This window comes from Silene latifolia, chromosome 4 (genome assembly GCF_048544455.1).
Source record: "Silene latifolia isolate original U9 population chromosome 4, ASM4854445v1, whole genome shotgun sequence".
Classification (NCBI taxonomy): Eukaryota; Viridiplantae; Streptophyta; class Magnoliopsida; order Caryophyllales; family Caryophyllaceae; genus Silene; species Silene latifolia.
In genome coordinates, this window is record NC_133529.1 from 11336015 (window position 1) to 11359960 (window position 23946).

Genomic DNA, 23946 nt, shown 5'->3' on the forward strand with positions numbered 1-23946 from the left:
CTTTGGCATAGGCATCAACCATTTAGGGCAAAAAGGAGACTAGAAGACCGCTTGGTATACACGTTCCTATCTCTTTCTCCTTTTTCCATTCTCCCTCTTTTATATTGTTGTATAATATGGAGGAGGACGGGTTTTTGTGCCTTGGATGTTCCTTCGGGGAACTATTGGATTGTTGGTGATTGATGTGCTGATAGGCTTAGTTGACTTGTTGCATGTTTCCTTGTTATGTTCAATTCTCGCATACATATGTTCTTGTATATACATGTTTTTCAATTTGAAACCTTGCATCCGTTTGTAAATAAATGTTTTCCATGAACACGGTCTAGGAAGGGAACCAAGTACCCCCATGATGAGTTTTTGTGCCCAATTGTGCCTTTCCCCTCCACGTGACTCGCACCCGTGACCTCTTAGTTAGCCGAGGGAAGCGGGCTTGACCAATGAGTTTAGACCGATCTTGTGAGACCTAGGGCCGTAGGCTAGACCTTAGGCTCGACTTAACTACTCAAAGGTAGAGGTAGAGCCTCCTAGGGTAGGTACATTCATACCCCGCCCTCATCTAGGTTTAAGAGAGTAGGCCTCCTCGCGAGGCGTGTCACATCAAGACGCATAAGTGTGTCATTGCGTCCTTAGACCATGAAATTGTATTACATTTTTGTGCACATGATATGAAGCAAAAATCAGTTTGTATGAACCTCACATAGCCAAATAACCTTGTTTTCTCCCCTACATCATGTTCCTTTTTGATTCACTCCCTTGAGCTTTGGCCTTTTCATTTGGCAAACCCACCAAAATAGCTACATTCCATAACCACCCTTCCTTAATCAAGAATTGGTCGGTTTTGTAGTTGTGTTGTAGGAGGTGATTTGGGTCGTGATGGTGGATAGCATACACGTCCACTTGGGTCGGAATTTGATGAGAATTTGGCATTGTATATAAATAAGAGGTTTTGAAAAAGAAATGAAAAACAAAATAGAAAAGTTAAAAAGTTATGAAAAATCCAAAAATGAGTTGTGTTATGTGTGTATATATATATATATATATATATATATATATATATATATATATATATATATATATATAGAGAGAGAGAGAGAGAGAGAGAGAGAGAGAGAGAGAGGAGTTCAAATGAGTCCACCTAAAATGGTGAGTCCACTAAGTCCTAATCCTAGCCATTGATCAACTAAGATGGATGGTTGAGATTTTAAAATTTTAAGATGAAAACTTTAATGTTTTATAAATGAAACTTTAATTTACGAGTGAAACTTTAATGCTAAAAATTGAAACTTTAATTTTTTTAAACAATTTTTAATATAAAAATTTGAATTTATTTAATTTTACTGATTTTTAAATATAACTTTAATGTTTTACGAGTGAAACTTTAATGCTAAAAATTGAAACTTTAATTTTTTTAAACAATTTTTAATATAAAAATTTCAATTTATTTAAATTTACTGATTTTCAAATATAACTTTAATGTTTTACGAGTGAAACTTTAATGCTAAAAATTGAAACTTTAATTTTTTTAAACAATTTTTAATTTAAAAATTGAATTTATTTAATTTTACTGATTTTTAAATATAACTTTAATGTTTTACGAGTGAAACTTTAATGCTAAAAATTGAAACTTTAATTTTTTTAAACAATTTTTAATATAAAAATTTCAATTTATTTAAATTTCTTGATTTTCAAATATAACTTTAATGTTTTACGAGTGAAACTTTAATGCTAAAAATTGAAACTTTAATTTTTTTAAACAATTTTTAATTTAAAAATTGAATTTATTTAATTTTACTGATTTTTAAATATAACTTTAATGTTTTACGAGTAAAACTTTAATGCTAAAAATTGGAACTTTAATTTTTTTTTTCCAATTTTTAATATAAAAATTTGAATTTATTTAAACAATTTCTAATATAAAAGTTTGAATTTATTAAATTTTCCTAATTTATAAATTCTATGTAAATATTATAATTTGATGAATGAAACTTTAATGTTTTACGATTGTAACTTTAGTCGTAATTTTTGAAACTTTATTTTTTTTTTAGGATTATAGCTTTATAATAATTTGAATTTATGTAATTTAGGTCCTTGGCAAGTATAATTAGTCAACGTAACTTCAGTCCATATAAACGTAACTTTAATTCATATGCCTTGTAACTTTAATCCATGCCCCTAAAACTTTATATTAAAAACCACCCACAACCACCAATACTTTCACTAACCACCATGATGTAACCCTGCAACCGCCTCCACCACCAGCCACCATACGCAAAAAAAAAAAAAAACAGAGATCGGAAAACGAAAAGAAAAAAAAACAAAGAAAGGCAGTAGATCTGAAAATGAAAAGAAAAAAGAAAAAACACCAAAAACAACACCCACCATAGATCTGAAAATGAAAAAAAAAAAAAAAAAAAAAAATTGCAGCGACAGCCGCGACCAAGACCTCCACACGACCCACCAAAACACCACACCACCAATGAAATCTGTAAAAAAAAAAAAAAAAAAGAGAAAGGGGGAGGGATAGAGTCGGCGGCAGTCACAACCACCACCAACCACCCCCAGATACCGCACCATAACACCACCCCACAACCAACAATCAAAACTGAAAAAAAAAAAAGAGAAAGAGTGGTGGCAGCGGCGGGTGGTGCCGAAGGAGGCAGAAGAGAAGAGGAGGAAGGCGGCACGGGTGGTGGCCGAGGGAGGCAGAAGACAGACGACACAAATAAAAGGTGGTGGCGGCGTGGGGAGGAGGGGCGGTGGCAGTGGCGGCGGGAGGAGGGGCGGTGGCGGCGGGTTGAGAGGAGGAAGAGGAGAGAAGAGGGATTTAGAGATTTAGAGAGAGAAGTAGAAATGAGGGAGGCAAATGACTGAATGAATTGTATTAGGGTTTGTTGGTTATATATGGGCTTTTTTTTTTTAGAAATAATCTTAGCCCTTGATTTTGTTGCAATCTAAGGGCTAAAATTAGGACTTAATGGACTCATGTAAGGAGGTGGACTCTCTTGATCCCATTTCTATATATATATATATATATATATATATATATATATATATATATATATAGAGAAGAGATCAACTAAGGCCATTTCATCTTATGAGTCCATAAGTCCTTCTAAAGGCCCTTGGATGAAGAGAATGGAAGGCTAGGATTAGATCTCAATGGATGGCTACAAATTAATCCCTCCACCTTTTCTCTAATTAGCTCATCAATCCTATTAACATACCTCACTAATCATTCATCATCTCATTATCACAACTTCTTCTCATCTCTCTACATCTCAATTCTCTTTCCTCTATAAAAAAAACCAAAAATCAAAACCTCCAAAATCAAAACCCAAAAAATCATTCATTCATCTCTTCCTCATTCACCACCACCCACCACCACCCTCCCGACACCACCCCACCAACCGCCGCCAACCCCACCCCCGCCGCCCGCGCCGCGCACACCACCACTGCGTTTTTTTTTTTTTTTTTTTTTCGTGTTAGTTTTTATGTTTTGAGTTGTTTTTTTCCATTCGTTATTTTTGTTATCTTGTATTTTATTTATTTATTATAATGCATATTTTGACATTTCAAATATCGTCTTATTTTTTATTTTTACAAATGTCGTTTCTTTAGAATTCGTCTTGTTTTTTTTTTTTTTTTTTTACAAATGTCGTTTTTTTAAAGTTATTATAAATTTTTCAGTTATGGGCAAAAGTTATACTTTTATGGACTAAAGTTATACAAAAATGAACCAAAGTTATACAAAAATGAACCAAAGTTATACAAAAATGGACTAAAGTTATACAAAAATGAACCAAAGTTATACAAAACTGGACCAAAGTTATACAAACATGAACCAAAGTTATACAAAAATAGACCAAAGTTATACAAAAATAGACCAAAGTTATACAAAAAAAGACCAAAGTTACACAAAAATTGGACTAAAGTTATACAAAAATTGGACTAAAGTTATACAAAAATGAACCAAAGTTATACAAAAATGAACCAAAGTTATACAAAAATTGGACTAAAGTTATACAAAAAATTGGACTAAAGTTATACAAAAATGAACCAAAGTTATACAAAAATGAACCAAAGTTATACAAAAATGAACCAAAGTTATACAAAAATGGAATAAAGTTATACAAATATGGATTAAAGTTAGACAAATATGGACTAACTTTAGTCAATTTTTGTATAACTTTGGTTCATTTTTGTATAACTTTGGTTCATTTTTGTATAACTTTAGTCCAATTTTTGTATAACTTTAGTCCAATTTTTTGTATAACTTTAGTCCATTTTTTGTATAACTTTGGTTCATTTTTGTATAACTCTGGTCTTTTTTTGTATAACTTTGATTCATTTTTGTATAACTTTGGTGCATTTTTGTATAACTTTAATCAATTTTTGTATAACTTTGGTTCATTTTTGTATAACTTTGGTTCATTTTTGTATAACTTTAGTCCAATTTTTGTATAACTTTAGTCCAATTTTTTGTATAACTTTAGTCCATTTTTTGTATAACTTTGGTGCATTTTTGTATAACTCTGGTCTATTTTTGTATAACTTTGGTTCAATTTTGTATAACTTTGGTGCATTTTTGTATAACTCTGATCTATTTTTGTATAACTTTGGCTCATTTTTGTATAACTTTAGTCCATTGTTGTATGACTTTAGTCCAATTTTTGTATAACTTTAGTCTTTTTTTGTATAACTTTGGTCTATTTTTGTATAACTTCAGTCCTTTTTTGTATAACTTTAGTCCATTGTTGTATGACTTTAGTCCAATTTTTGTATAACTTTAGTCTTTTTTTGTATAACTTTGGTCTATTTTTGTATAACTTCAGTCATTTTTTGTATAACTTCAGTCCAAAATTTTATAACTTTAGTCCAAAATTGTATAACTTTAATGCACGCAATGTATAACTTTAATAGACAAGATGTATAACTTTAATGCACCCAGTGTATAACTTTAATGTTTTAAGTGTATAACTTTAGTCGTAAATAATATAACTTTTATAAAAACCAAATAAATATGAAAAATCGTAATTAATCAACAAATATTAAATCTGAAAAAAAAATTAAATAATAACAAAAACCAAAAAAACTCATAATAACAAAAACAAAAAACCAAATAACAATAATAAAACCAAAAAACCAACAACCCAACCAAACCCGAAATCTGAAATAAACCAAATAACAATAAAAAAAAAACCAAATTTAAATATCGTGTGTATAACTCTAATGCACGCAGTGTATAACTTTAATAGACAAGATGTATAACTTTAGTTCAAAATTTGTGTAACTTCAATTTATACAATGTATAACTTTTAGACATTAACAGTATAACTCTATTTTGATTATTGTATAACTTTAGCTCAAAATATGAAACTTTAAAAAAAACTTGAAAAATAACAAATAACCAAATACCAATAATAAAAACCAAATAACAATAATAACAATAATAAAACAAAAAACCAAACGAAAATTAAAAAAAAAAAAAAATCTGAAAATTGAAATTTGAAATTTGAACGAATATGAGAAGGACTTTGGTGACCCGGTTTAGGGCTTCACTTTTGAAGGGGTTGCGGGTTGGTATGGGTCTGGGTATGGACAGATCTAGGTCGAGGGTGGTGAGAGGAGTCGAGTGGTGGTTCTGGGTAGCCGTGAGGGTGGCTGTAGGTGGCGGGAAATGGGAGAGAAAGAGGGATGTCGGGTTTGTTGTGGTTGTGAGGGTGACAACACCAACGACAACACCAACGACAACGACAACACCAACGACAACACCAACGGCATCAACACCAACACCAACGACAACGACATGAACACCAATGACAACACCAACGGCGGGAAGGAGGAGGCGGCGAATCTGGAGGGGGCGAGGGGAAGGCCGGTTGTTGTTGGGTTGTTGGTTGTTGCTGGTTGTTGTCGTTGTTGTTGGTTGATGGAGGCTGGTGGTGTTGTTGTTGGTTGTTGTTGCTGGATGTTGTCGTTGTTGTTGGTTGATGGTGGCCGACTGGTGTTGGGTTGCGGGTGGAGGAAGGTGGTGGGGGTAGAAGGAGGAGAGGTGTGGAGAAAAGGAGGTGCGGGATCTGGAGGTAGAAAGGTGGTACGGTGGCCGTGGGGTGGTTGGCGGCAGGAGGAAGGACGGAGGTGGGTTTTGTTTTTTTTGGTTTTTTTTGTATGGTTTTTTTTTGGTTTATGAAATGAGAGAAGTGAGATAGAGAGAAGTAGTGTGGTTGTGATAATGAGAGGAGAGGAATGATTAATGAGAAGAATAATTGAGTTGAGGAGGAAATTAGAGTAATAAGCATTTTGTTTAGTGAGATTAGTTTGTAGCCTTTCATTTTGATTGAATCTCATCCCTCCATCCACTATATCCAAAGGCTTCTATTAAGACTTAGAGACTCATTATATATGAGGACCTTATAAGAACCCCTATATATATATATATATATATATATATATATATATATATATATATATATATATATATATATATATATATATATATATATTGTCAAAGAAAAAAAGGAGAAAAAGGCAAGCAACACCCCGCCTCATCATTAAACGGGGTAGAAAGAGCCGTTGCTAAATAAAGGGCAATTTGATGTTTTTCCAAAATGAGTCGGGTTTACGCATTTTTTGCATGGTTTGGGAAACCGAGCCTTTGTTACGGTGTAAACGTTACCATTTGTTGAAATAAGAGGAGTACTTTTGAGTTTTTCCAATTTGAGCTGGGTTTATGAAATTTTGCATAGTTTTGGTGATCCATGCTATGTTAGGGCATATATAGACGTGTCTCATGAGTTGCAATAAGGAATGGGTTATGATGTGTCGGCAATTCTTGATTTGAACCCCACATATCCAAACGGTGCTTGCACCAATCCCGTTTCGGCCTACTCCCTAGCCCCGTTACAACCCTTTGCTTCATATTGTTTGCATTTTACCATTGTTTGCATTTCATTGGACATAGGACGGTCTTACACATTAGATTGCGGGCACGTTTTCGCTAGTCGAGTTAGGAGAGTGATTTTGGTTACTTTTTGTCACAAAAATCACCTTGTTCTTTCATTGACTGACGAGTGAAAACCGTGAGGATGTCGTTGCCTAGGTCCCCTTGGTCATGGGTCTTTGGGTTGAATCTCGTGTCGGTTTAGTAATTCTCGGCGGACTTGCTTTCTTCCCCTTACCCCGCTCTTGAATTTGTTTCTTGGGCATTGGTCACACGAGGGTTGCTTGAGCCATGCTTAGGGGGTTGGCACCTCAATTGGCACTTCTGAGACGGTACTCCCGACCAAGACCGTGTTTTGTTGTTTGGAAAATCCGGCCACTTAGATGAGGAAAGTGGACCATTTCGTTAGATGCATTCTATTGATTGACTACATGCTTTCATGATAGATGCGTCACAATTTTGTAGCAAGACCCAACTTGCCTTGCAATAGGGCACTCTTCCCTCATGGGTGTCAAATTGCGAGTTGAAGGGGCGTTGAGTGCGCTAATACTCGATCGGCTTAGCTAGTAGCGTAGTTGAGTAATGCTTATATTGTGCACCGACTCTCCATATCTATCTTAGTAATGCATTGTACATTGCTTGAGGACTTACTCGGGGACGAGTAAGGTTCAAGTGTGGGGAGGTTTGATATAGGACCCTTTTGCACCATTTTTCCCCTCTATTTTCATGCTTTCCGACTCCATTTGAGTCGGTTTTGTACTTCCTTTCTCGAATTTCGTGTCCCAATTCCCTTTACTATGACATTGTGGCCTCCTTACAGAAATTGAGGCGGGAACGGGTGAAATGAAGCAAGGAAGACGGGTTGACTAAGCTATGCATGGAAGAAGAAGGGAATCATGCTGAGAGGTATTCCCAGCCGGTAGGCCGGCAGCCGGTCAGCCGGCTGGGAATGCCAAATGTATACAATTGAAGTTGAAATCAAGCAAGGAGGATCCCCAGCCGGTGGCCCGGCGGCCGGCCAGCCGGCTGGGAGAACAGATGAGCTGAAGAATTAAGGAAGTTACAGGAACTTCCCAGCCGGTCATAAGGCCGGCAGCCGGCTAACCGGCTGGGAGTTCCCCCAAAGCCCAGAAGTCAAGATTCAAGTCAAAGTGCTTCCCAGCCGGTCAGTGACCGGCAGCCGGCTGCCCAGGCCAAGGACACCTGATGATATCCAAAAATTAATTCAACTTACAGGAACCTCCCAGCCGGTCAGAAGCCCGGCGGCCGGTTGACCGGCCGGGAGGACAGACTCGTGTTTTCAAGCCCATTTACAAATCCTACCCTAATCTTGGTGCAAACTATATATACCCCCTCCCTTAACCATTTGTACACACACTCCCAGATCTGAATTAATTTCCCTTTCCAAGTTTAAACCTTGTTAATTAAGTTGCTAATCTTTCCTTAATTAGACAAGTTCTTCAATAATTACTTCATATTTAGTAGTAGAAATTGGGTTGTAAGAAGATTGAAGGTTTCTCCTTCCTTATTGTTCAATCCAAATTCCTTTGTTGCTTTTGAATTGGTATTATTTCTCTTCTTCTTTTCATTAGTTTACATTTGCTTTTCCTTTGAGTTTTGTTTAATTATTCTTGTTAATTTTCCATCCTTGTTGCTTGATTGTTGTTATTCTCACTCTTGTTCATCTTTCATTTGTTCATCCTTGTTATTTGCACCCAAAGATTGAGTCTTTGATTTTCTTGAGTTAAAGATTGAATCTTTGAGTTGTTTTGTTAAAGATTGTGTCTTTTAGTTTAATCATCCTCATTGTTAGTTTAAATTATCCTTCTTCATAATTATTGTTGGATTGTTGCATGTTTAGAAGTAAAATTCATTCTCCCATTATGTTTATGCTTAAAGACTCCATCTTTATTGTTTCCTTTGCTCTTAGAAACATGATTAGTGAGTAGTTTCCCACTAGGACTCGGTTTGACCCGGTATGGGTAATTTCACTAATTAATTCTCATTTAGGCTAATTTGTTGGGGGAAATTGGTGAGGGTAGCTTAGAGGAATGAATTGTTTATGGATTGATTTTGGGTAGTGTCAATTTGTGACCCTTGTCCACCAACGAGAGTTGGTTAGGTTGGAAATTGGGTACCCGGAACTTGACCCTTGTGCTAACCTCGGTTGAGACCGAAAGGGAGAACCGAGGTAGAGTACCTCTAAGTTAGCATTTGAAATCGACCCTCGAGAGAGGGAGTGGAATGACCCGGAGTATGATGGGGGCTTATTGACCTAAGATGATGCTAGACTACCTTGAGAATTACATGTGTTCTCGGGTTGTTGGGCTTTAGACTTGGGATACCGACTTTCGAACCCGAGAGGGGGGTTAGTTGGGATAGCTAGTGTCCTATTGCGAACCCGATAGGGAGGTTCTAGGCGAATTAGAGCCATCTCCCCCTTACCCTTCTACCCCTTAAGATTAGTCGAGAGAATTAACATGTGGAATTACGTATATTCGTGGGAGAACCGAGTTCTAGCCTTTCCTATTATTTGATCACTTTTAATTCTCCTTAGCTTGTTCTTTGCTTGTTTAGTTTATTAGTTTTTAAATTGCTAGTTTAGTGCTAGATCGTTACCACCTCTCCATTTTCGTTTGACTTAGCTAAGCTCGAGAACTAGAACGATTAGTAATCTACCTAATCCTTGTGGGATCGACCCTTAATAGTGTACAACGATAAAATCGTGCACTTGCGAGGTATAGCTTGATACCATCACAACCCTAAGAACCAGTGTTTATCACAAACACATACACATCATCCTTTTTATTCTCTCCATTTTAGGTTTATGCTCTAAAAGGGCGCTGAATGGTCACTTTAATGGTCAAACATGTCCACAGGTGAGAGCATTATAGCACAGGCAGATGACATTGGTAGAATATACGATCCTAAAGTATGTGCTCTACCTGTCTCCTTTGAATGAGTCATTTTTTTAATCGGCTGGGATTATGTTGGCTTCGCTGGGGGTTCTCTTTCTTGAGTAGTAAATAAATTAGATTAGTGGATGGAGAAAAGAAAACTAATTAAGCTTAGATCTCAGGTCAGCTTTCGGTAAAGGAATCATAGGCACGATCCTTACCTTTCTTTTCTATTAGCGAATTGCCCAATTTACTTCTTCCAAGATTGCTTCATCCAGGTAAGCCACTCAATTTTATTTCCTAATGGGGCCAATGTAATCAAAAATCTGAATAGAAGAATTTAAAAGATGTAAAAAAGGCCTGGAAACAAGGATTGTCTTATCCGTGTTTGCTTAGATGAAACCCACAATATAAAGTCTTTATCCAACCTCATTTCCCAATTTCGGCTAACACCTTTTCTAATAACCTTTATCCAACCTCAATAAATCCATTAACACACTTACACACACTAACTAATACATCAAGCCATAATCCTAAAGCTACAATCTATATAAAATTCAGCTAATTCCCTTTTCTCAAATAAGGGTTTCCAACCTCAATATCTACAAGCTTCATCAAACCAGGATAATAAGGTGAATAGATTTCTTCCCAATTTTCTAGTCTTAACAGTAACCTAATACAATGACATCAAACATAAACCCTAATTTAGGAGATCATCATCAAATTCAAACAAAGAAACAAACTAATAAAATTGAATCCAGTAACCTAATACAATGACATCAAACATAAACCCTAATTTAAGATATCATCAGCATCATCAAATTAAAACAAAGAAACAAACTAATAAAATTGAATCGAATCAGAAAATCGAATCGGAAAAAGGGGGGAAAGTAATTTGAACAAACCTGAAGATAATGAATTAGGGCCAAACTTTGGAGATGATAGTTACCATGACTAAAGGAGAAGATGATAGCGAAAAAGGGAGAAAGGATAATAAAGGAGAAAGGAGAGAGAAGAAGAGAAAAAGGACCAGATATCGTGAGATTGTGAAAGAGAGAGCGAGGATTGGCGTGAGAGAAAGCGAGAAAAAAGAAAAAAAAAGTGGAGAAAGGATAATAAAGGAGAAAGGAGAGAGAAGAAGAGAAAAAGGACCAGATATCGTGAGATTGTGAAAGAGAGAGCGAGGATTGGCGTGAGAGAAAGCGAGAAAAAAGAAAAAAAGGAAAAAAAAAGTGAAGCAACAAAACGACGTCGCTCGACTACTGTTCAAATGAACAGTATGTAGGCTTGGAGACATTTAGAATAAGGTAGGTAGATCTCCTCTTCTTCTTCTTCTTCTTCTTCTTCTTCTTCTTCTTCTTCTTAGATCGTTCTCTTATAGTGTCTCTCATAGTGTCTCTCTCCTTAGTAACCTCACCCTTAAGAATCCGAATTGTTAAAGTTGACAAATCCCATTTACGGTAAAAGCTCACCGTTTTTATAAGATTGTGCGGGGATCCTTAGACGGGAACTACTACTTTCTTTTTTGGAGAACTCAAAAACTGACTTATTAGCACAAGTATTTTGAGCTTCCGTCACCTCCATATCCACCTCCATATCCAGACTCTCATTTTCCTTGAGAGTCACATCACTTTTAGTTTTCATTACCTCCGTGATCACGCTTTTACTATCTTTTATACCCACGTCAGATGCCAAGATATGAGAAGGCTTCTTATTGTTCCCATCCACGTCATTTTCAGTAGCAACCTCCAACACTCTTTTACCATTTTCCTTAATGAGAAGGTGACCTTTTTGTTGGAATATGTGTCCTCCGACAATAATGCAATCACGACTGTTGATCATGATGATCACATGTTTAAGTCTCATTAAAATGAATACAATTGGGAAGTAATTTTGTTACTGTCAACTGGTCAACATATATCGGTAATGATTGGCTGACTAGAGTTTGACATTACTGTCGTGTGACGGTGGTGACCGATTGACCCCTAGGTCATACCTAAAGGGCAATACTCTTAATTGATTATTTAATTAATCGTATAATGTTACGAGTTAATTAAATTACTTGAAAATTGACGGACGATTTTGGAAGTAAAATTTACGTATCATATTGAAATGTGATTAAATAAGATACGGTCTGAGTAATTAAATTGTATAATTACTCGGATGAAATAAATTGTTTAATGTAACAATTAAATTTGAATGAATTGTTATAAATGCAATCTGTTGTGATTTATAAATGGTAAAATATTTTTGGTACAAGTAATTATGATATTACTAAGTCGATTTTGTATATGACGTGTTTTTATTAATACGTTGATTTTTAATAAGTTAAAAATACATAACAAATATATGTGACATGTGACATGTAACATATAGACAATTGACAAAAATAATATGGACACCATATTATGTAAAGTGCCGAAAAAAGGGAGGAGGAATAGACTTAATATTGTGTTTATATTTTAATAAGAAAACATAATGATTAAAAAGATGTCTAGCCATGCAAGCCTATGAACATTGTTAAGAGCAACAAGTCCATGCATTGGCTTCCCTTTCCTTCTCCTCTTACACGGTTTTGGGAAGAAAAATGTGATCATTGTTTTTTCTTTTATTTTGCCTAATAATATACTAAAGGTAGTGTATTATTTTCATTCTAATTCAATCATCCAAAATATAGTTTTAGAGAGAATAAAAACCTCCTAATTATCTCTCTAAAAACCGAAATACATAAGAAGTTTATAAATATTTTGGTTCCATTTTCCTACCTTGATTAATATTATAACTAGTACTTGTAATATTAATTTTAATTAAGAGGAGCCTTGGGTATAATACATAGGGAGAGATCTTACACTTAGATCTTTGTTCTTCCATTGGAAAAGCTCAAGAACAAGAAGAGAAAGGTGATCTCTCTTGTGCCCTAATAGCCGAAATCTATTATGTAAGGACATGATTTCTCCTCTATTTATTTTATTGTTTGCTTGCATAAGATCCGTAATTAATTTTATGACAAATTATTTAGACATATAAGAGTATGTTATAATGTATATGAATTTACATTTCCTTCAATCGGTATCAAGAGCCACGGTTGTTTGCATACAAATTGGTTAAAAGTTTTTCCGAGTTATATGAATAACAAAATAAAACTTGTAAAATTTGTGTTATTATGATATATCACGAAATTATTACATGCATGTTAATATTTCTGGTCCTAAAGTGTTTTAGGATATTTTGGTTAATTTTTCGGATTTTTATTGTTCATAATTTACAATAATGACATTTAAATGTGATTTTATGAGTAAAAATGTCATTTTTGGTCAAAAATTAGCTATACTTCGAATTTTAAGTTGGTTTTTGGATATGTTGTTACATATATTATTTTGAGATAACCTGTAAATTTTCATAATTTTTGCACTTGTTATGCTCGAAAAATGATTTTTTCATTATTAAATTCGGATTTAAGAGAAAAATAGGTTAATATGAGTTAAATTTCGAATCTGGTCATAGAAAATTTATATGTTGTCACATGCAATTTTACAAGATGTGTGTAAAATAATTGGCTATAGAGAAGTCTTTTTGCATGATTTATGGATTTTTGAAGAAAAATAGCATAAATAGTGACATTATTGGTGAAAATTAATAAAAAATAATCTATGACTTAGGAAAAACGTCTAATGTTGCATTTTATTATCTTTTTCAGATCTAAAATTGAAAAGTTAGTGAAAATAATTTTTCCATGTTTTTATGATTATTTTATTAAAAATCGATAAACCGCAACATTGTTTTTCCGGTAAATTTTCGAAATTTTTAACCTAAGATTTTGAACATTATGAGTGTCATGGAATTTTTCCAGAATGTTCATGATTTTAAATTTCAAATTTTGAATTTATTTGAAATTTTTAGATTTATTTGAAGTTTAATGGCTTATTTTGTAATTTTTGGTCCTTTTTGAACAATTTTATAAATAAAGGTTAATTATGGTCAAATTATTAGTGAAGACTATATTTTGAGTCCTAAAAGGTTAGGGTAATTAACTTATGCATAAATATGAGTTTATGCATTTTTGTGATTATAAAATGTTGAAATCACGCAAATCCGTAAAAAACCGAGTAATATACGATATTGGCTAATTAAAAGGCGATTTAGCATAAAAATTGAGCATGTTCATACATATTATAATGCTGCATTTTTCTTTATGATTGTCATAATTTTTATTTATGTAATTTTGAATTATGTAATTTTACTTAGTATGGCCTTAGATTTTAATTGGTATTTCCCGAAATGTATGGGAATATCGATTCGGTTGTAATTTTTATTGTGATCTCGTATCACCGTTTTGTAATTTAATAGATTTTTTTTTTAGTTACAAATGTATAATAGGAAATTATGTAATTTATTATGTAATTTTATTCATTCCGGAGTTCCTAAAGACGGATTTCTTCAAGAATGGCGATACATAAAGACGGTGTTACCTCGAGATGCGTGCCACAACCGAAGTTCAAGGGACCAATGGAGTTGGTTTCCGAATATGTAATAGATTAATAGTTTTTCTATTTTAGGAAAGGCCATACTAGGATTTTTATCTTTATGCTTGCATTTTATTTTATGTCACATGCATCGCTAAATCGCCATAACTAAACATGCATAGTTATTTTATCGAGTTTATCGACCGTGTCAATTCGAATTATCGTAGTTCACCGCTTTAGTTCACTTAAAACGTGATAGATAATAAATTGACATGACCTCTCGCTAAAACAAACAATTGAGACATAGCCTTACCAAATAGTAGAAACCATGAAAACCTATTTCGCGAGGGAGTGCACTCGGCCCTACCGGGGTACAAACCTTGTTACGTAGGGGAAGTGGGTGATGAGTGTTAATCCACCGAGTTCATGTTAATGAGGGTTTCATCGGCCATACCGTGCCCAAGTTGATGTGGATTTGGATAATGGACACATTTATTCGAAATTTGGATTGAGCTCAACGGAAGTATTCGCGACCGTAGTTGCATGTGTTCCGGGCTATAGATAATTATTAGAGTAATTTTATCGACCAAGAGTTCTAAAAGTAGAATCGATTAAAATGTTAATCCACCGAGTTATATTGATAAAGGTTTCATCGGCCATACCGTGCCTAAGTCGATATGAATTTGGGTCTTGGAATCATTTATTCTAGTTGGGTAGAGGTCACTAGAAAAAATGCATATAACTTGTTTAAGTCATACTTTTTACAAGTATTATTAAAACGACAATTGTTTTACTCCTTATATCTTGTTTTGTAGACCACTTCTTATTCATAACCAATGGCAACACCAAATGCTACACCACTCGCTACTTCATCTTGGCTCCGATCCTTTATGGATCGATGTAAACTTGAAAAGAATGGGTCAAATTTCTCCGAGTGGGATGCCCAACTCAAATTAGCCGCCGAGGGTGACGACAAGCTTCGTTACCTTACCGAGGCCTCTCCACCCGAACCCTCCACTAGGTCCACCGCGGCCACGAGGGAAGCCTATGAGACTTACCAAAAGGAGTCCGCCGCAATGAAAAATGTCTTAATATTTGCGATGGAGGCGGAACTCCAAAGGAGAGCCTTCAAAATGGGCAATGCTAATGAGATTTACTCCAAACTTGTGACCATGTTTTCACAAACTCCACGGATCGTCCAATATGAGGCGGCCGCGGCATTCTTTGATCTCGACTTCAAAGAGGGCCAAAAGGTTAGCCCTCATGTGCTCAAACTCATGGAGCTTGTCGAGACCTTGAAGATTCAAAAGGTTGAAATCCCCAAAGAACTCATCGTAGATAGGATTCTACACTCCTTGTCTAAGGTTAAGGCATATGTGCAATTCCGGGTGAATTTCAATATGCAAGACAAGGATGTGTCTCTTGAGGAGTTGCACAAGTTACTTGTGCAAGCCGAGAGGGACATGGGGTTAAATGTGAACCCTCCCAAGGATGTGCTTAACATAAGCACAAAGAGTAAGGGGAAGTTCAAGAAGAATGGGAGAAAGGGTAAAAAGCAAGCTCCCACATTCACCAAAGCTAAGTCTTGTGAAGCTAGCACCTCCAAAGTCAAGAAGGGTCCTCTTGACAAATGCCATTATTGTAATGGCATGGGACATTGGAAGAGGAATTGTTCCAAATACCTTGGTGATATCAAAACTGGAAAGATCACTCCAGTAGGTAAATGACTAACCTTCTTTTATGTTTCTAAATTCAACTATGGTATTATGATGCAAAGTTGTGATAATGTATCTCCCTTTTTATTGTAAATAGGGCCTCCACCAAGCAAAGACAAAGGAAAAGAAAAGCAAGCATAAGAAACCATGAAGAAGCTAAGGATAGCTTTTATGGAGCTTTGTTTTTCATTGTCTTATTTTAAGTTATGTTTTGAATTTTTAGAACTTTAAGTTTCCGTGTTCGACATGGAAAGGTACTTTGGATAATGAGTTGTATTTTGAATGATGGTGACTTGGTTTGCAACCCAAGTCACCCGTTTTATCATTTATCCTTTATGTTCTAAAAATTTCATCTTTAAATTGCTTGCGTTTTGAAACATAAGATTATTCACTTAAAGTGATCTAATAGACAAATATAATGACCGGTTTCATTATATGTCCACATGCTTAAGGCTTGTGTATGATCATTTATGAAGCGATTTTGAGTCTATGAACTCTCTTAAAGGAATGTCAATCACCAAGAACTCATATGAAATCAATAACTATTAGTCTATCTATGAGATAGTTCTCCTTATACTTCAACATCATTAATTTGTGTCTCATATGCTATCTTTGAATGATTAGTGTATTTATTCTAAAGATAGAGTGGGAGAAAAATGAGGACACAAGGCAAAAATGAGGACACAAGGCAAAATGAAACTGTGTACTTGTGTAAATGAAGATCTACGCAAGAGAGAATGATTTGAATGAAGGTATATCTATTTACATAGTATGCCGAATAGATGAGATCTATGATCTCAAGTTAGTTCTATATGACTAAAGAGACCAAGTGTAGTAATCATAAGAGAATTTTTAAGATAACTACACGAGGAGACCAAAAGAAGTTTTGGATGAAAATGACTAATGTAAAGTCTTAACAAGTTTTTGACTAAGTTCTATATGATAATTTTGACCAAATAGTTTCAATCATGAGTTTTACTTAAGAGCCTAAATGAATCATAGTAACATACTAGTTATGATCAAGTTGCAAAGATTGATATTCCGATATCTTCAATAGCCAACGTTTTAACCACGCAAATGTCATTGTTTAACCTCGCTATGAAATGGTTAAACCTCCTTCCGAAAGGGTATTCCGAAGGACCTATTCTAAATATTATTTGTATTTGAATAATGACATTGCTACACATCATTATGACATGAGTGTGTTAGAAATTTAAAATCTCTTTCCGTAAGGTTGAGATGAGACCACTTCAAAATAGGCATTTTGAAAGGATATGATGGGAACATATATGGTTTTATCCTAGTAACTTGGCAAGGCAATTTATATTTATATTCTTGACAAATTTTGATTGAGAAATCAATTTCGAAATATGTTGAATTGAGTGGGAGTTAGGATATTCTCATGTGAAGACATGGAATTTAGTGGGAGCTATCATCCTTGAATGTATAAAACCCATTACTCATTAAAGAATGACGAGCTAATACCTTCTTTCATAAAGAAGCTTTTGAGTTTTCAATTCTGGATGAAAATGGACAATGATGAATCCAATTACATCAGGGATGATTGGATTAGTATTAAGAGATACACATCACATCAACATACACATAGGTTATTCATATGAATGAAAATGGGATTACCATTAGCAGTCATGGTAGTTCATTGAACACGAGAAGCGGTTGATCTCATGATTATTAGTAACTAATGTTTCCGCCATTAGAATAATCATGTACATGTCCAATTTTGAATCATATGCATAAGAGCATGATGATTGGTTGGTGAGCCATAATAGAAACGTCATGAATTCTCGAGTAGAATCCGATGAGTGATTTCAGTGTTTGACGGAATGTTCTATTATGTTTCAAGGAGTTGCACATATTATAGAAAATCCGAGAACAATATGAGGATTTATGAGAATCCCAATTCTTTCAAGCCTAGAAAGAGAAATGAGAAGTTTTTGGAAAGATGCTTGGTTGATTAAGAGGTTATTCAAAAACAATCTTTCCTAGTAAAAGCTAGGACTTATGAGAAGTGCTAAGCTAAATAATCTTGTCAATTGTTACAAGATTCTACAAAACATATACCTAGTGCATTATGTGTGGATGAAATACTTGATCAGTGCAAGTTGTATTATTCATCGCAAATTCGTTCGTTATGAGATAATCGATAAGGAAGTTCTTTCAAGATAAAGAACCGAAACCAAGGTCGAGAACCTTGATGTGTACTTGGTAAGATTCATGCTATGAGAGAGAACATGAATGTGAAGGAAAATGCAAGTGTAAGAAGTTTGAACACATGGACACATGGGATGTTAAACTTCTATTGCAATCAATAAGTGCTTACACTTATGATAAACATCACAAGGTTGTAATATGATATTGACTACCCGGGTGTGATGTCAACACTTGTCGTTTGAGTTATTATTATTAACTCACCTAGAACATTGTTATATCCAAACGGGTTGTAGAGACAATTGAACCCCGTTAAAGTGAACATGGATTAACATTGTTTTTGCCCATAGTTACTTATATGAGGTGACGTCTCGAAGTGACTAGAGTGTGATGCGATTGATGGCAAGTTCAAGTGCCATAGAGTCATGTGGGATGACTAGTCGATCACATAGGCAGACTGTTAGGAACATTTTGTCGGGCCTTATGACCGCTTATAGAGTTCTGGCAAATTTATATAGCCTGGTCGTGGCGAGAGCTACTATAGTATTCAAAATGAGTCGATTCTTTTGACTAAAGGCTATTCACCTAAGATGGCACAGTTTCAGATTAACTTTGATTTGTGTTACTACGACCTTCGTAAATGGGGTCAAATGGGCATATTTTGGGTTATGATGGCTGTGGCTAGTCGAAGGGAATGAGTGCAATAGGAATTGTCCACCCCTAGTCAGGGTTATAACAATATCTCAGGGCCACTCGAGGAGTAATGAACTGGAAATGCGTGGCCACGCTCGGATGGCATCCAGAGTGGATAAATCCGGTCAATCGGGTTATTCTCGGATCGAGGAAACCACTCTCGATATGATCACTTGCAAGTACGACTGAAAGAGACCTTGCATTGAGTGGGAGATAGTAATAGGACAAGAGAATTGGTGACGCACACTTGTCGAGGACAAGTGGGAGATTGTTGGAATATGTGTCCTCCGACAATAATGCAATCACGACTGTTGATCATGATGATCACATGTTTAAGTCTCATTAAAATGAATACAATTGGGAAGTAATTTTGTTCTTGTCAATGGTCAACATATATCGGTAATGATTGGCTGACTAGAGTTTGACATTACTGTCGTGTGACGGTGGTGACCAGTTGACCCCCTAGGTCATACCTAAAGGGCAATACTCTTAATTGATTATTTAATTAATCGTATAATGTTACGAGTTAATTAAATTACTTGAAAATTGACGGACAATTTTGGAAGTAAAATTTACGTATCATATTGAAATGTGATTAAATAAGATACGGTCTGAGTAATTAAATTGTATAATTACTCGGATGAAATAAATTGTTTAATGTAACAATTAAATTTGAATGAATTGTTATAAATGCAATCTGTTGTGATTTATAAATGGTAAAATATTTTTGGTACAAGTAATTATGATATTACTAAGTCGATTTTGTATATGACGTGTTTTTATTAATACGTTGATTTTTAATAAGTTAAAAATACATAACAAATATATGTGACATGTGACATGTAACATATAGACAATTGACAAAAATAATATGGACACCATATTATGTAAAGTGCCGAAAAAAGGGAGGAGGAATAGACTTAATATTGTGTTTATATTTTAATAAGAAAACATAATGATTAAAAAGATGTCTAGCCATGCAAGCCTATGAACATTGTTAAGAGCAACAAGTCCATGCATTGGCTTCCCTTTCCTTCTCCTCTTACACGGTTTTGGGAAGAAAAATGTGATCATTGTTTTTCTTTTATTTTGCCTAATAATATACTAAAGGTAGTGTATTATTTTCATTCTAATTCAATCATCCAAAATATAGTTTTAGAGAGAATAAAAACCTCCTAATTATCTCTCTAAAAACCGAAATACATAAGAAGTTTATAAATATTTTGGTTCCATTTTCCTACCTTGATTAATATTATAACTAGTACTTGTAATATTAATTTTAATTAAGAGGAGCCTTGGGTATAATACATAGGGAGAGATCTTACACTTAGATCTTTGTTCTTCCATTGGAAAAGCTCAAGAACAAGAAGAGAAAGGTGATCTCTCTTGTGCCCTAATAGCCGAAATCTATTATGTAAGGACATGATTTCTCCTCTATTTATTTTATTGTTTGCTTGCATAAGATCCGTAATTAATTTTATGACAAATTATTTAGACATATAAGAGTATGTTATAATGTATATGAATTTACATTTCCTTCACTTTTACCACATCTAATTCCCTTAACACATCCTTATTACTTGGTTCAACAACTAAGGCCTCAACCAAATCGAATTCAGCTAACGAAAACCTTTTCAACTTCATATAAGCAACCGCCCTTCGAAACCGTGTCTTAATATTTCGAGGAAATGTGTCCAAGATCATGGAGCACATACCTGCTGCAGCTTTGTATTCCTCAAGTTTCAAGGCACACGCAACCATATTAGAAATAAGGGAAATAGCAAGGTCAGCTAATGATTGAATTATCTTCACCTCCACTATTTCCCAAGCTTAAACTAAGCAGTTTACAAGCTTCATCGTAGCACGCTGCGGCTATATCAAAGTCATTTCGCCTAAAAAAACAGTTTCCCCTATCTTTAAACTCCCTCACCTCAGCTAAAGCTATCTCAGCTGACCCCTGCATTTTCATAAAATAGCTTAACATCTTATCCCCATCATTGTCCATAAACCCATCGCTAACATGGGCACACGCAAAAGCTTCCAGAAATTTCTGATAATCGTCAATGGATGTCATAGTTCTACAAAAGCTTGAGACCCAAACTCGAGCACTCCAGCAAACCAAAAACCACCCCGGGAAGGAGAGAAAAAAACTTCAAGATGACGATCAAATAGGACACTTAACTTCCAAAACAACTTGAAAACTCAATAAATCTTGCATACAAATGGAAGTATGCACACATACAACCAACCCAGCAAGAGCAACAAAACGGAAGCTACGAAGACGATTAGAAACGAAAACCACCCCAAAAGACAGTAAATCGGAAATGGAAAACCAAGCAGAAACTGGAGAACCTTATTAAACTATACAAAAAACTAATTAACAGAAAAACACAATAAAATAGAAGACGATGTCACCGGTGGTGTTGCGTGGAGTCGTGGACCGTTAATCAGCGACGACAACGCGGTCCAAGGAAATCGCACCACAAGATGGTAGACGCGACATACAATCGAAAAAACGATCAACCTTTATTGCAAAGCCACGAACCGGATGACCATCAAAATCACGAACTACAAAGCCACCGGAAGGTGGTGAGAATCAAGAAAGGAAAGGAAAGGGTTGTAGTAGCCTCGTCGGCGACCTAAAGAGGCGACCGGAGAAGTCGCCGGCGAGATCAATCGATTTTGATTTGGGGGATTTTTTATTTTGGGGTTTTTTATTCCTTTTATTTTGAGAATTTGTAATTCGAATGTAGTGAATTCAGGTTGAAAATGGGATTTGTTTGCTAATTTTTTTAGCCAAAGATGAACTCCTCAAAATTTCATCGGACTCATTGTATTGGAATGGCACCACTCATGGTAGGTTTTCCTTCTCTTGGGATTATTAAATGGGTTGATATTCGAAACAATCCTCATCCGATTAAATGGAGCCATATATATATGGATATTGCCCAACAACAACGTATCCGTATGTTTATTTGGTTGGCTGCCCTTGGGAGATTAATGTGCAACGTTAATCGAGTTATTCGTGGATTATCGGACGACCCATTATGTCCTAGATGCTTGCAAGAGGAGGTATCTACTTGTTGGTGTAAAGTAAACAGTAACAATGTAAAGCAAATAAATCAGAAGAAATATAACCCGATTCGTAGTGCCGTGGTAAGGGAGCCACTGCCTTGAAAACTATATTCCGGTACGACCGTGGTGGCGATCAGCAGATGACCGGTAGTTCCCCAAGGATTTACACTACTGCACTCAGGCATGCCCACTCGAAACTGAGAGCATTGGAACGACGTAATTATCTTTACCCAGAATTATATTTAGAGAGGAAGACGAGAATGAGAATGTTGTGTGTTTTTGAGGAGCAGATCAGAGAGCCAAAAACCGACTACTGCATTGTAGGAGTCAAGGGCTAGAATTGTGGAGTGAGACTCTCACCCACTAACAACATTTGACTAAAACAAACTGACTGTTAGGTTTAACAAATCAGTAGCAAAAACAACTCGGTCCAGGCCTAAAAATATAGGCACAGCTCGCCGCGGGCGATTGCCAAATCCCGAATCCCGAATCCCGAATCACGAATCATGAATCCGGGTCGGGCTAGGCTCGGGCACGGGCACGGCGCGCGTGTGCGAGCTGAATTAAGCACCTCGCAAAGCCTCTACAAAAAGCTCCCTTGACCCACTAGTGATAGTGTAAGGTAAGAGGAGATATATAAACACATAAAGCTCCCTTTTCCTCACTTATGTCGGACAATTGGAAAAAATAGAAAAGGCTCATAAAGCCCCTATTTCCAACAACCCCCCACTAGGGGCGCCAGAGACAATAAGGAAAGAATTCTGGGTAAAGGAAGGATTGGATACTTAGGTATCAATATCTTTCGATTTGAATTGACACTTTAGTGAGATGAGGAAACAACTTACTTACAGTGAGTGAATATCTTGCGATTTGAATTCCTAGCTGAGCTTCGGTCGATACTCCCCCACAACACATATCATACCTTCAGAATTAAGATCGTTCCGTGATTTCAAAGTGCAACGCGCTCTTTAGAGCTATGCGTTTACCTTGGTACTAACAGATGTGTTCACAAGACTTCTCATAGTCTTATGATCATCACACCTACGTAGGTGGCTCAAGTGCTTCTCAATAACACTTCTTGCATGAGCCATTAAGGACAAACGTCCAACCTTGTATATGATTCATCAAGTGCGTCTTAAAAGCACCGCCATTTAAGGCTATGAATCATATAATGCCATATGAATAGAAAATTTAGGCCTAGTCACTCTTGACTTAAGGACTTAAGCCCCATTCCTCTCGACGTTTCAATGACTAGTCTCCTAGTCAACCCTTTAGTAAAGGGATCAGCCAGATTGCTTTCGGACTTCACATAGTCCAAAGCGATCACTCCATTATCAAGGAGTTGTCTAACTGGAGCATGCCTGATTCGAATGTGTCGTTTCTTCGCATTATAGACACTATTCTTAGCAGCGCCAATAGCTGCTTGTGAGTCACAGTGTAAGGAGACCGAAATATTTTGTCCTCCCCACACTGGTACATCTGCCAATAGATTTTTCAACCAATCAGCCTCTTGTCCTGCCAATTCAAGAGCTATGAACTCCGACTCCATGGTAGAGCGTGAAATACAAGTCTGTTTAGTAGACTTCTACGATATAGCACCTCCACCCATGGTGAAGACATAACAAATAGTAGAACAGATCTCATCGTTATCTGAAACCCAATTTGCATCACAATATCCTTTTAACACAGCAGGAAATCTACTATAATGCAAACAAAGGTCAACTATTCCTTTTAGGTATTTTAGTAAACGACGAAGAGCATTCCAATGTTCACTACTAGGGTTATGTGTATTATAACGATTCAATCTACTAACTGCATATGCAATATCAGGTCGAGTACAGTTCATAAGAAACATCACACTACCTAGGATTTTAGCATACTCTTTTTGGGATACACTCTTACCCAAGTTTTTACATAAATGTATAGTAGCATCGTAGGGTGTCCTAGCAGGCACATCATCAAAGCAGTTAAACGTTTTCAACACTTTTTCCACA